This window comes from Acomys russatus, chromosome 1 (genome assembly GCF_903995435.1).
Source record: "Acomys russatus chromosome 1, mAcoRus1.1, whole genome shotgun sequence".
NCBI classification, from domain to species: domain Eukaryota; kingdom Metazoa; phylum Chordata; class Mammalia; order Rodentia; family Muridae; genus Acomys; species Acomys russatus.
The window spans coordinates 13828159-13838673 of record NC_067137.1 but is presented as its reverse complement, the minus strand read 5'-3'; positions in this window follow the sequence as shown (position 1 = coordinate 13838673).

The window sequence follows — 10515 nt, the reverse complement described above, 5'->3', positions numbered from 1 at the left end:
AGTAAACAGAGCACTTGCTATACTCTGCAAAATGTCAGCAGTCACTAAGGAGGTTGGTGCTTTGCCAGGCGTTAGCGTTATATGCCGTGGCGCTTCAAGTGGCTGCTAAGAGCCAGCCTTTAACACAACAGAGTGAGCTAGCATATTAGTTTCCGAACTATGCAGTCATCTCACCAGACTTCAGGGGTGGTATGGCACATACCTGTAATCCCAGCCGAAGCTGAGGCAGGAGGATTGTAAATTGGAGGCTAGCCCGTACTATGGAGCAAGTCCGGGGCCATTAGGAATTGCAGGGAGAGACTCTGTCTTTTAAAAAGAAACATACCGTTCCTCGATGGCTAAAGGAATGAGCGCTAATAGAAAGCGTGAAAACCACTAAACGGGCTTCATGACGTCACTCTTGATTATAGCACTGGTCTCAACTACTGTGGCACACTGCTATGCTTCTGAGTATGATAGTATCTAAGTCTGTTTTTAGCTTACGGAGAACTTTGGACCAAGGTAATATTGTTAGCATTCAGGCAATTCCGCTGGCCTGCATTCAGGGATCTAGCGATTATTGCTTACGTCATGACCTGACTGACCTTACTGCTCTGCCAGGTGCGAGCGGCCAAATAAAAGGACCACCCACCAACCCAGCTCTTTCTATTCCCGGCATTCTCCTCGCCCCTGCTCCTGTCTGTCTGTCTGTCTGTCTGTCTGTCTGTCTGTCTGTCTGCGTGTCCACTCCTCTGCCTCTACCCCTTCTCCAAGTCCTAACTCGTCTCCTTTCCCCCAATAAATGTCCTTATACCAGGTCTGTTGTACGGCATAATGTCTCAGGGACACACCTTGGCACAGGCCCGTCATGGCGCTCCCTTGCTGGATTATATTTCATAACAAACACTCGTACTTAATGACTCCTTATCCATCTCCCATCCTATGAGAAATCCTCAACCTAGGAATCCGTAGTAGGGGAAATGTCTGAGGAGCTGTACAGAGAGCCCGGGGGGGGGGGGGGGGGGGGAGACACGGAGTGCCTTCTGGCTTTCTCTGACTTGGGAAGAACTAAATGAGTCCATTACCACATCGGATAGTGAGGTGCACAGAAGTGCTGCGGGTAGAGCCCTAGCTAAAATCAGCCCCAGGAGAGTGAGATAAAGAGGCGACCTACAGCACTGAGTTTATGGGTGGCTGGCTGCCCAGGACGAAGGAGGCAGAGAGAGATCCCGCAAACCGGTAATGGGAGGTATCAGGGCACCTGGGGTTTGTGCACCGCCATCTTGGATATCAAAGGAAGTGCACGATGTGCAAGGAAAAACTAAGGGTGAGTGCTAGGATTCTGCTTCAGTCTGCCTGCTTGTGATGTCATTGCCCACTTGCCATGGGGCAATATGAAAGGACAGACCCACCTCACCCCTCGCCCCTCTATCTCCTCTCTCTCTCTCTCTCTCTCTCTCTCTCTCTCTCTCTCTCTGTTACTCTTCTCTCTTTCCTTCTCTCCCTATGCCCATTTAATAAACTTCTCCATCTAATATGTGTTGCCTGGAATCTTTTTTTTTTTTTTTTTTAAGTATTAAAGTGAGAGAAAACAGTGCTTAAAGGGACTGACTCAGCAGAGACTCCAGTAACTTGGCTCCTGACCAACAATGTGCCTCCGCTTAGGTGATGCCCCGCTCTCTGTGCATCCCTGGGAAGCTGTACTTCCTGTGTAGGTCATCCCATAACAAGGCAGAGTCACTTAGGTGTGGGAGGATTTGGTACAGGTCCTTGGAGAGAGAAGATAGCTTGACCTCACACAGAAATGTCCTCTGAAATTCGAGTTGCCTTCTGCTAATTCCCCTGGAGAATGGTGTCAGGTAACTGACGACAAGATCATAAACTGCCCTGTCTGTCCCATCCGCTCTGCGGCTGCGTTTGTGATCTCTCTCCTCGGGCCCAAAGTCAAACCTTTGTATAGGAACCTAGATAGAAAGGAGTATTTCCATTGCGCAGACTCAAAAAGTGGCTCCTCCCTCCTGGGTGATGTCAGAGCTTCGCGGGACAGTAACACGTTGGAAGGACCAATCAAGAGAGGGGCCTCAAAACACAGAGGAAAGAAGCTGCCACCACCAAGAGACACTTGCTGATCTGGGAATTCTGTGGAGGCCAGCACTTGTGTTGACTCACCCTCCCCACAACTGGGTGAAGAGGCAGACATGGACTCAGCGCTAGCCCGCTCATCCCAGGTCTTACTGCTGTGGTAACAGATCCAGCTGCCTCTGGAGCTCCCACCCCGCAACACACGGAGTGCACTGAGGATAGCAGGAAGGGCTGTGGTGCAGCGAGAAAGGTCTTCTCTGTTCCCGCAGCCTGCAAGCATTAGGTTCGATACCCACAGGAGTCGTTAAAAGAGCAAGTGGATTGTGCCAGAAAGTTGAAGAAATCCCTTTGGGGGACGAGCTACAGAACCCCCGAGTCCTGAGGTGGGAGACCTGAAAGGGAAGGGGATTCCTTATAATCCAAGGGTAGTCCAAAACGACCGGCGTGGATATAAGGTCCACAGTGGCTCTAGAGAGTCACAGATTACTATTCCCACAAAATAAACACACACACACATGCTTAACTGAGGGCTAGGGGTGTAGTGGTGTTTGCTTAGCACACTTGTATGTGTGTGTGTGCATGTGAGTGTGTATGTGTGTGTGTGTGTTGCTAAAGCTTGAATCCCAAGCTTTTTGCACGCCAGACATTCTGCCACAAAGCTACATGCCCAACCCCCAATTCCACACAAAATAAAGGTTTAAAAATAACTGTAAATTGAAAGTTTCTTTTTGGGTTTGTTTTGTTTTTCACTCTATGCTCTAGTGTATGTGCCACAGGTACGCCAGGCTCTGGTGGGCAGCAGGGGGCAGTGGTTGGTTTGGACTGCTGGAGTTGCCTAGCCCTTCCCTGGGACACCCCTTTCATATCTGTACCGATGCTTTACCTCTCCCGTCCCAGAGCTGGAGGACTGCTGAGAACAGGAGACAGAAGTCGGCCAGGGAGCATCCCTAGCAGGACCCTGGCTCTTGTCCTTGACCAGAGAAATGGCAAACGGAGACTCTGCTTTCTGCTGTAAATGTCAGAAGCGTTGTGGGGAAGGTGCCGTCTGATACGGCTGCTTGTTATCTCTTCTTTTACACAGCTCCCTGAAAGCTAATCATGGAGTTGTGACCAGAGCTCCAGCCCACACGCCACCATCCCTTCAATCAACAGCTTTGGAATGGATCTCCGGGCTTCCCTGGTGCAAATCTCTGTTATAATCTTAGCAGGGATACGATCGATCTTTGGGCCAGTGTCCTCTAATGCCACCTCACTGGTACCCCTCATCCTCCAAGGCCTGAAAGTTAAAAAGGATGAAGACTATGAACCCCAATTTCAGCCCACCTCCTAAGCACCTGAATGAGCTCAGTTCTTAGGAGGACAGGTGTTAGTTTTCGAGATCAGGATTAGTCATAGCATAGCCTTGGAGGCCATTGTGGATGGACCTCTACTTCCCGGTTGGCTTTGGACCCCACCTCCCATTTCCCTGGGAACCCTGGGAAGGGAAATATCACAACTGTCCCTCCTTGGGCTTAAGACACCACATGAAAAAGTAGAGGTCTCAGGGCTCTGCTAAGGGAAAGTGACTTCCTCCCAGTCAAAAGAGTGGACTTTGAGTGCAGCCTGGGTTAGAGACACTGCATTCTAATCTGCTCCAAAGGTTAAAGTACTGCCTACCATTGTCCCCTGCTTAGTTAAAGCAGCTAGGCCTGTCAGTCACCTGGCCAAGAGACTGCCCCACAGGAAAGCGCCATGCTGAGGAGATGGAAAGACTAGTTACCTCGCCCAGACAACTGCTCAGCCACCAACTGCTTCCCTACCTGTGCCTCAGAGAGCACCTACCATGGGGTACTGCTAAGCCTGCCTACTTTCCTGAGGGGATACTTTCCCTTTTTCCTCTTCCTACCCAAGGAAGCTTTCCCTGACACCTCATATCTGCATTTACATGCGTCACAGAAACAAATGGCCCAGGCTGCATAGCAGATGTCTGCTCATACTAGGGACAGAGGAGCAAGAGAAAAAGGGACTTGTTCATATGTCCCCCCCATTCAGATGTAAGTGGTTTAAGATTTAAGCATGAGGCAGGTGAGATGGCTCAGCAATAAAGAGCATTTCCTGCTCTTACAGCGGGCCCACATTCAGTCACCAGCATCCATGTCAGGTGGTTCACAACCACCTGTAACTCCAGCTCCAGGAGCTCCAACACCCTCTTCTGGCCTTCCCAGGCACAACACACGTCACACGCACACACACACACACATACACTGGTTTATTTGTTTGTTTTTAGAGACAGGGTTTCTCTGTGTAGCCTTGGCTGTCCTGGAACTCACTCTGTAGACCAGGCTGGCCTCGAACTCACAGCAATCTGCCTGACTCTGCACCTCTGCCTCCCAAGTGCTGGGATTAAAGGCGTGTGCCACCACCACTCAGCCATAAATATTTTTAAATAAAATAAAATAAAAACTTTAAGCTATATTCTTCCAAATGCTAGCTAAACATAGCCAAATGATAGCCAGGTAGAAGATAAGTTTTTATAAGTGATTCATCAAACTATTGGATGGCCATATGGGAAAAAATGAAATTAAGTATATCCCACATTAAACACCAGGATAAGAACAGATGAATCAAAGATCTAAATGTAACAATAAAAATATAAAAACAAACCAGGCATGCGTGGTGGCGCATGCCTTTAATCCCAGCACTCGGGAGGCAGAGGTAGGTGGATCTCTGTGAGTTCTAGGCCAGCCTGGTCTACAAAGCAAGTCTAGGACAGCCAAGGCTACACAGAGAAACTCTGCCTCGAAAAATCAAAAAATTAAAATAAAATAAAAACAAAAGGTGCAGGAGAGGGAGAGATGACTCAGTGGTTAAGAGCCCTGGCTGCTCTTCTAGAGGACACAGGTTTGATTTCCAGCACCCACATGATGGATCACAACTGTCTGTAACTCTAGTCCCAGGGCATGTGATGCCCTCTTCTGGGCTCTTCTGGCACTAGGTATGCACATGGTTCACAGACGTGCATACAGGCAAAGCATCCATGCACATAAAATAAAATGAAATAATTCTCTTAAAATTATTTTAATGAGGAAAAGATGCATAAAATGCTTCATAATGCAAAAGAAACAAACTCACTCTTAATTATACCTCAAAACTCATAACTAATAAAAGTAATAAAATATTAACAAATACACCTCCATAGCAATATAAAAAGCCTCCTAAGTGAAGAAAAACTGTGTGAAGTCATCAGACTGGATCAAATGCAAAGAGGTGGTGCTAAAGGAATTTCTAGGATGGAAAAAAAAAAAAAATCCCAATAGCCTCATAAGGGAAAAAACAGAAATTCGTGTAAAAAAGGAAAGCAAATGAAAATCCATTCACCATTGCTCATAAGGGAATTACAAATTTTAAATGCTGAGAAACCATCTATCTTTCTGGAAGACAGAAACCCAAACATTTAATAATAGACTCTAGAGCTGAGCCTGGGGAAGGGGGCTGCTCTTAAGTGTGATGAGAATTAACAATGGTCTAGTCTCGGCGGAAGGGGGAGCTGTTGTGCCTAGCAAAAGCACATATGATTTTTCCTTGGACTCAGTAGCCACAGTTCTAAGAATGTATCCCAAATAGAGCCACCAGAATTGTGAAATCACACGCCTGCCCACGTTATCCACTGTAGCGCCATTTGTGCTGGCCAAGACCAGAAGCAACTCAAATATCCTTTGGTGGAGGCCCTGGCTGAATAACTTACAGACACTTCGCAAGATGGATCGCTGTGAAACTGTTAAAACGGGGGGGGGGGGGGGGGGGGCCGGAAAGGTGGCTCAGTAGTTAAGAGCACTGGCTGGCCCTCCAGAGGACTCAGTTTCCATTCCCAGCACCCACGTGGCAGCTCACAACTGAAACTCCAGTTCCAGAGGAACCGACCCCCTTTTCTGGCCTTCCTGGGCACCAGGCAACACAGTCATGCACAGAAATACACGCAGGCAAAGCACCCATACATATTAACAATACTAACAGCCACAACAAAAATCATGATAAATAAAGCTCCCAGAGTACACCGCTAAGCGAGAAATAGGTCCGAAGAGTAAATAGAACTGCACCTGCCTCTGTTTATGTGCTCACAACATCAAGAAGATATCAGACAATAGACGAAAACCGTTATCGGAAGTGGGGCAAACGCTGAGTGGAAAGAGAGCGATATGAAGCTAGTCCACTCTGCTTATTTTAACGCCTTCACAGCATTTTCACTCTCCATCGTGCAGAGCAGCAAGGGGCAAGCTTGTGCTCAGGAAAGGCGGCCCCACCCTCTCCATCAAAATCCAAGCGAGACAAATGGAGCTAACAAGACATTAAGTTGATTCCGTAACCACACAGAAAGGAAACGCGTCGTGACTCTTGGAGTCAGCGTTTCTGCTGAGCATCCTTCGCGCGCAGCAGAGCCCAGGGACGAAGAGAGCGGCAGGGAAATCTGAATCCGTTCTTGTCAGTCTTCCTGGTTATCCTGCAGGACAAATGGCCCAGTTTGTTTCTTCGGGAAATAAGAAATAGAGAGAGGAAAAGGGAGACATTGTTTTATTGCTTAAGAAAGACTTACACTCGAAGGGCGTGGTGGCGCACACCTGTAATCTCCGCACTACAGAGGCAGAGATGGATTCCTGAGTTGGAGACCGGCCTGGTCTACAGAGTGAGTTTCAGGACAGCCAGGGCTACACAGAGAAACCATATCTTGAAAAACTAAAAACAGGAAGGAAGGAAGGAAAAGACAGGGGCTATCACGGAGGGAACTGTGAGAAGGCAGTTCACAGACATCAGCAAGCCCTGAACTCTAGTCTTGCTTTTCAGTATGATTTTATTGAATTACATGGTTTATTGCAGTTCGTCTTGGGTTGCCGCTGTGTTCAGTCTACCAAGTGTTATCATTTTTACTTGTTTCCATGTTTTCTTGCTTAGAACTGAATTTCTCCCACCAGAGTTATTGTGCTTTTATTGATTGACTTTAAATTTTACCTTGCTCTTTTTTCTTTCTTTCTTTTTCTTTTTTTTTTTCTTTTTTTTTATTTTTATTATTTATTTTATTTATTTATTTTTGGTCTTTTGAGACAGTGTCTCAGTTTGTAGCTCTGGCTGTCTGGGAATTCATTATATAGAGATCCGCCTGCCTCTTCCTCCCGAGTGCTGAAGTTAAAAGTGTGAGCTACCATGACCAGTTTTAAAAAGATATTTGTTTGTGTAAATGTGTATAAGCTGGCACCCTCCTTTGAGTACCTTCAGAGCTCCCGAGACAAAGCCAGGTCCTCTGGAGCTGGAGTGTCAGACAGTTGTGAGCCTCCTGATGGGTTCTGGGAACCGAACTCGGTTCTGCGCAAGAACAGTAAGCGCTCTTAATAACTGAGCCATCTGTCCAGCCCTTGCCTTGGGTATTTTTGTTGGCTTTGTTTTGTTGAGAAACAATAATTCTGAGTAGGCTAGGCTGCCTTGGAACGCACACTCCTTAGTACCCAAGTTCTGGGATAGCAAGCATCAGCACCATGCCTGGCTATTAGGGTAACTTCCTACTTAGGGAAGGGGAGTCTGCGTGTCTTGCCCATCAAAACTCAAATCTCACCTCATTAAAACTATACTTGTAGCAGCCAAAGTGATGGCTCAAGCAGTTAAGAACACTGGTTGCTCTTTCAGAGGACCCAGATTCTGTTCCCAGCACTTGTGGTAGCTCACAATTATCTGTAACTCCAATTCCAGGAGATCTGGTGCCCTCTTCTGGTCTCTGCAGACACCAGACATGCAAATGGCACACAGACATACATGTAGAAAAAAAAACACCCATAAAATTTTTTAAATGTAGCTGGGCATTGGTGGCACACGCCTTTAATCCCAGCACTTGGGAGGCAGAGGCAGGAGAATCGCTGTGAGTTCAAGGCCAGCCTGGTCTACAGAGTGAGTTGCAGGACAGCAAAGTATACACAGAGAAACCCTCTCTCGAAAAAATGAAAAACAAACAAACAAACAAAAAAGGCTGGAGAGATGGCTCAGCTGTTATGAACATGGCTTGTTCTAGCAGAGAACACGAAAACCCGAGTTTGGTTTCCAGTGTCCCCTATGGCTCCTCACAAGGATCTCTAAGCCCAGATTCAGGGGAAAAAAAAATACCAATGGACAGAAAAGGAACAACAACAACAAAAACAAAAACAAAAAAAAAAAAAAAAAAAAACCCTTTACAAAACCAAAATAAATAAATTTATTAAATTACATTAAAATTTAAAAATGTAAATGTGTTTGTATGATCATCTTCAGCACATAGTCCTTGCTTCCTATTGCTACCGTTTACTGAGAATCTTCCTCAAACATAATCCTCCCCTCCAAATAACCTTGATATTGGTTAAAGAGATAAACCTCATCATAGACATACCTACAACCAACAAACTGGAAAGGCAGTACATGGGATGAGAGAAAATATTTGCAAATCATATACCTGTTAAAGGTTTGAGATCCATAATATATAAAGAACTTTGACAATTAAACAACAAAGGAAAAACAGCTTTGAAATTTCAATGGATAGTGCTCTAGTGAGAACATACAAGTGCCCATGAAAACATGCTCACCATTACTAACTATTAGGAAAATGCAAAGGAAAAGCACAGCAAGATATCGCCTCTTCCCCTTCAGGAGAACTGCAACCAAGCAAAACCCAGGAAATAAGTAGTGATTCTAAAGATGTAGAGATGTGAGAATGTAAATGGTACAGCTAGGAATTTTTCAAAAAGGATAAATTACTATATGATTCAACAATTGCAAAAGAATTGAAAGCAGGATTTTGAAGAGATATTTGCACACATAGTAAAAGCAAGGTTATGCACAATAGCCGAGAGATGGAAACAACTGTCCATCAACAGGCAGTTGGATTTTATGATGTGCTGTATTCCCACAAGGGAATATTATTCTGCCTTTAAAAGGAAGATTCTGATGAACACTGTGACACAGATAAAACTTGTACTGAATGACCTAAGCCAGTCCCAAAAGAACAAGTAGTGATTCCATAAATGCAAAGTCGTATTATAGAATCAGGAAGTAGGTGCTGCAGCTGAGGCCTATAAGGAAGACAGAACCAACGTTGTGAATTCATCTTCCCTTCCCCCCAGGCGCTGAGACCTCCAGGAGGCAGTTGTGGACCCCTTCCCCTAGCCATATACTCCTTCCCTTCGGCTTTCTTTCCATCCTCTTTAATTTTTTAAGATTTATTTTATGTGTACATTTATGTCTGCACACGACAAAGAGCCACTGGAGCTCATTAGACTCAAGTTATAGACAGCTGTGAGCTGCCATGTGGGTGCTGGGAATTGAACCTAGGACCTCCAGAAGAGCAGCTAGTGCTATTAACCACTGAGCCATCTCTCCTCCCATCCTCCCATCCTCCCATCCTCCCATCCTCTTAATCCTGCTCTGCTTCCCAGAGCAGATAGGCAGGCCCCAGGACCAAGCAAACCACCACTAGCTAGCGAACACACGCCCCTTCTTGCAAACACCTCTGATTTTTTTTTTCTCCCCAAACCCAGCCATTTGTCAATCTTCGTAAACTAGCTGATGGAGTTGGGAGAATCCGGCTTCCTCCATACGGGAAAGGGGAGGGGACTTGGCTGACTCCAACTTCTAGGTGTTCTACATCTCGGAGGAGGGGACAGCATGTGATCTGATCCTCCAAGGATAGGTCAGGTTTGGCAAAATAAAGATTAATGCTCAGGTGAGAGGGGACAGGGAAGCAGACGCAAGGATGAAAAGTTGCCGGAGCTGTTGTAGGCGTGCGGTTTAGCTACGTCACACGAACATGAATGGTCGCCGCATGAACCACATGGGAAGATGCCCATAAACACCCCAGGGGTCTGCTTCCTGCCTGTCGAATCTGTCTCAATCTGAGTTCGGTCCACTCCACGTGCTTTGAGCAGCCATTCTCATGACTGGTGTTTGAGTTGGTAAAGGCTGCTGGGGCCAGAGCCCTGCAGTTCGCTGGGGCTAGCAAGGAGCTGTTTAGGTTAGCGGTCATCCAGAAAGAAGAGTTCAGCTGTGGCCCATGGTACAAAATCAGCATCGTTTTTCCCTTAGGAACCACGCAGATGTACCAGCTGTTTCTCGGAGCACCTGGACCACAGCCCATACCGACTGAGGCACGATGCCTCCGGTGGCCTGGAATTCCCTTGATTCCGCAGTCATCGTGACACAGGGACCAACCAGGGATCAGCAGTTTCTTATTTCATCTGACTGCAATGAGATTTAGGGCACAGGTAAGTTTATCAGAAAAACCAGGGTGAATGCTTTCTGTTCTCACTTAGATAAATACAGGAGTGTGCGTGTGTGTGTCCCTAGCACGCTTACGTAAGCAGCATCTGTATTCCTCTTCATATCCAAAGAGCATGTGTGTACAAGGAAGTAGAAAGCGTTTATATTGTCAGAAGAGGGAGACAGAGCAGGGAAGGTGGGATAAGTAGT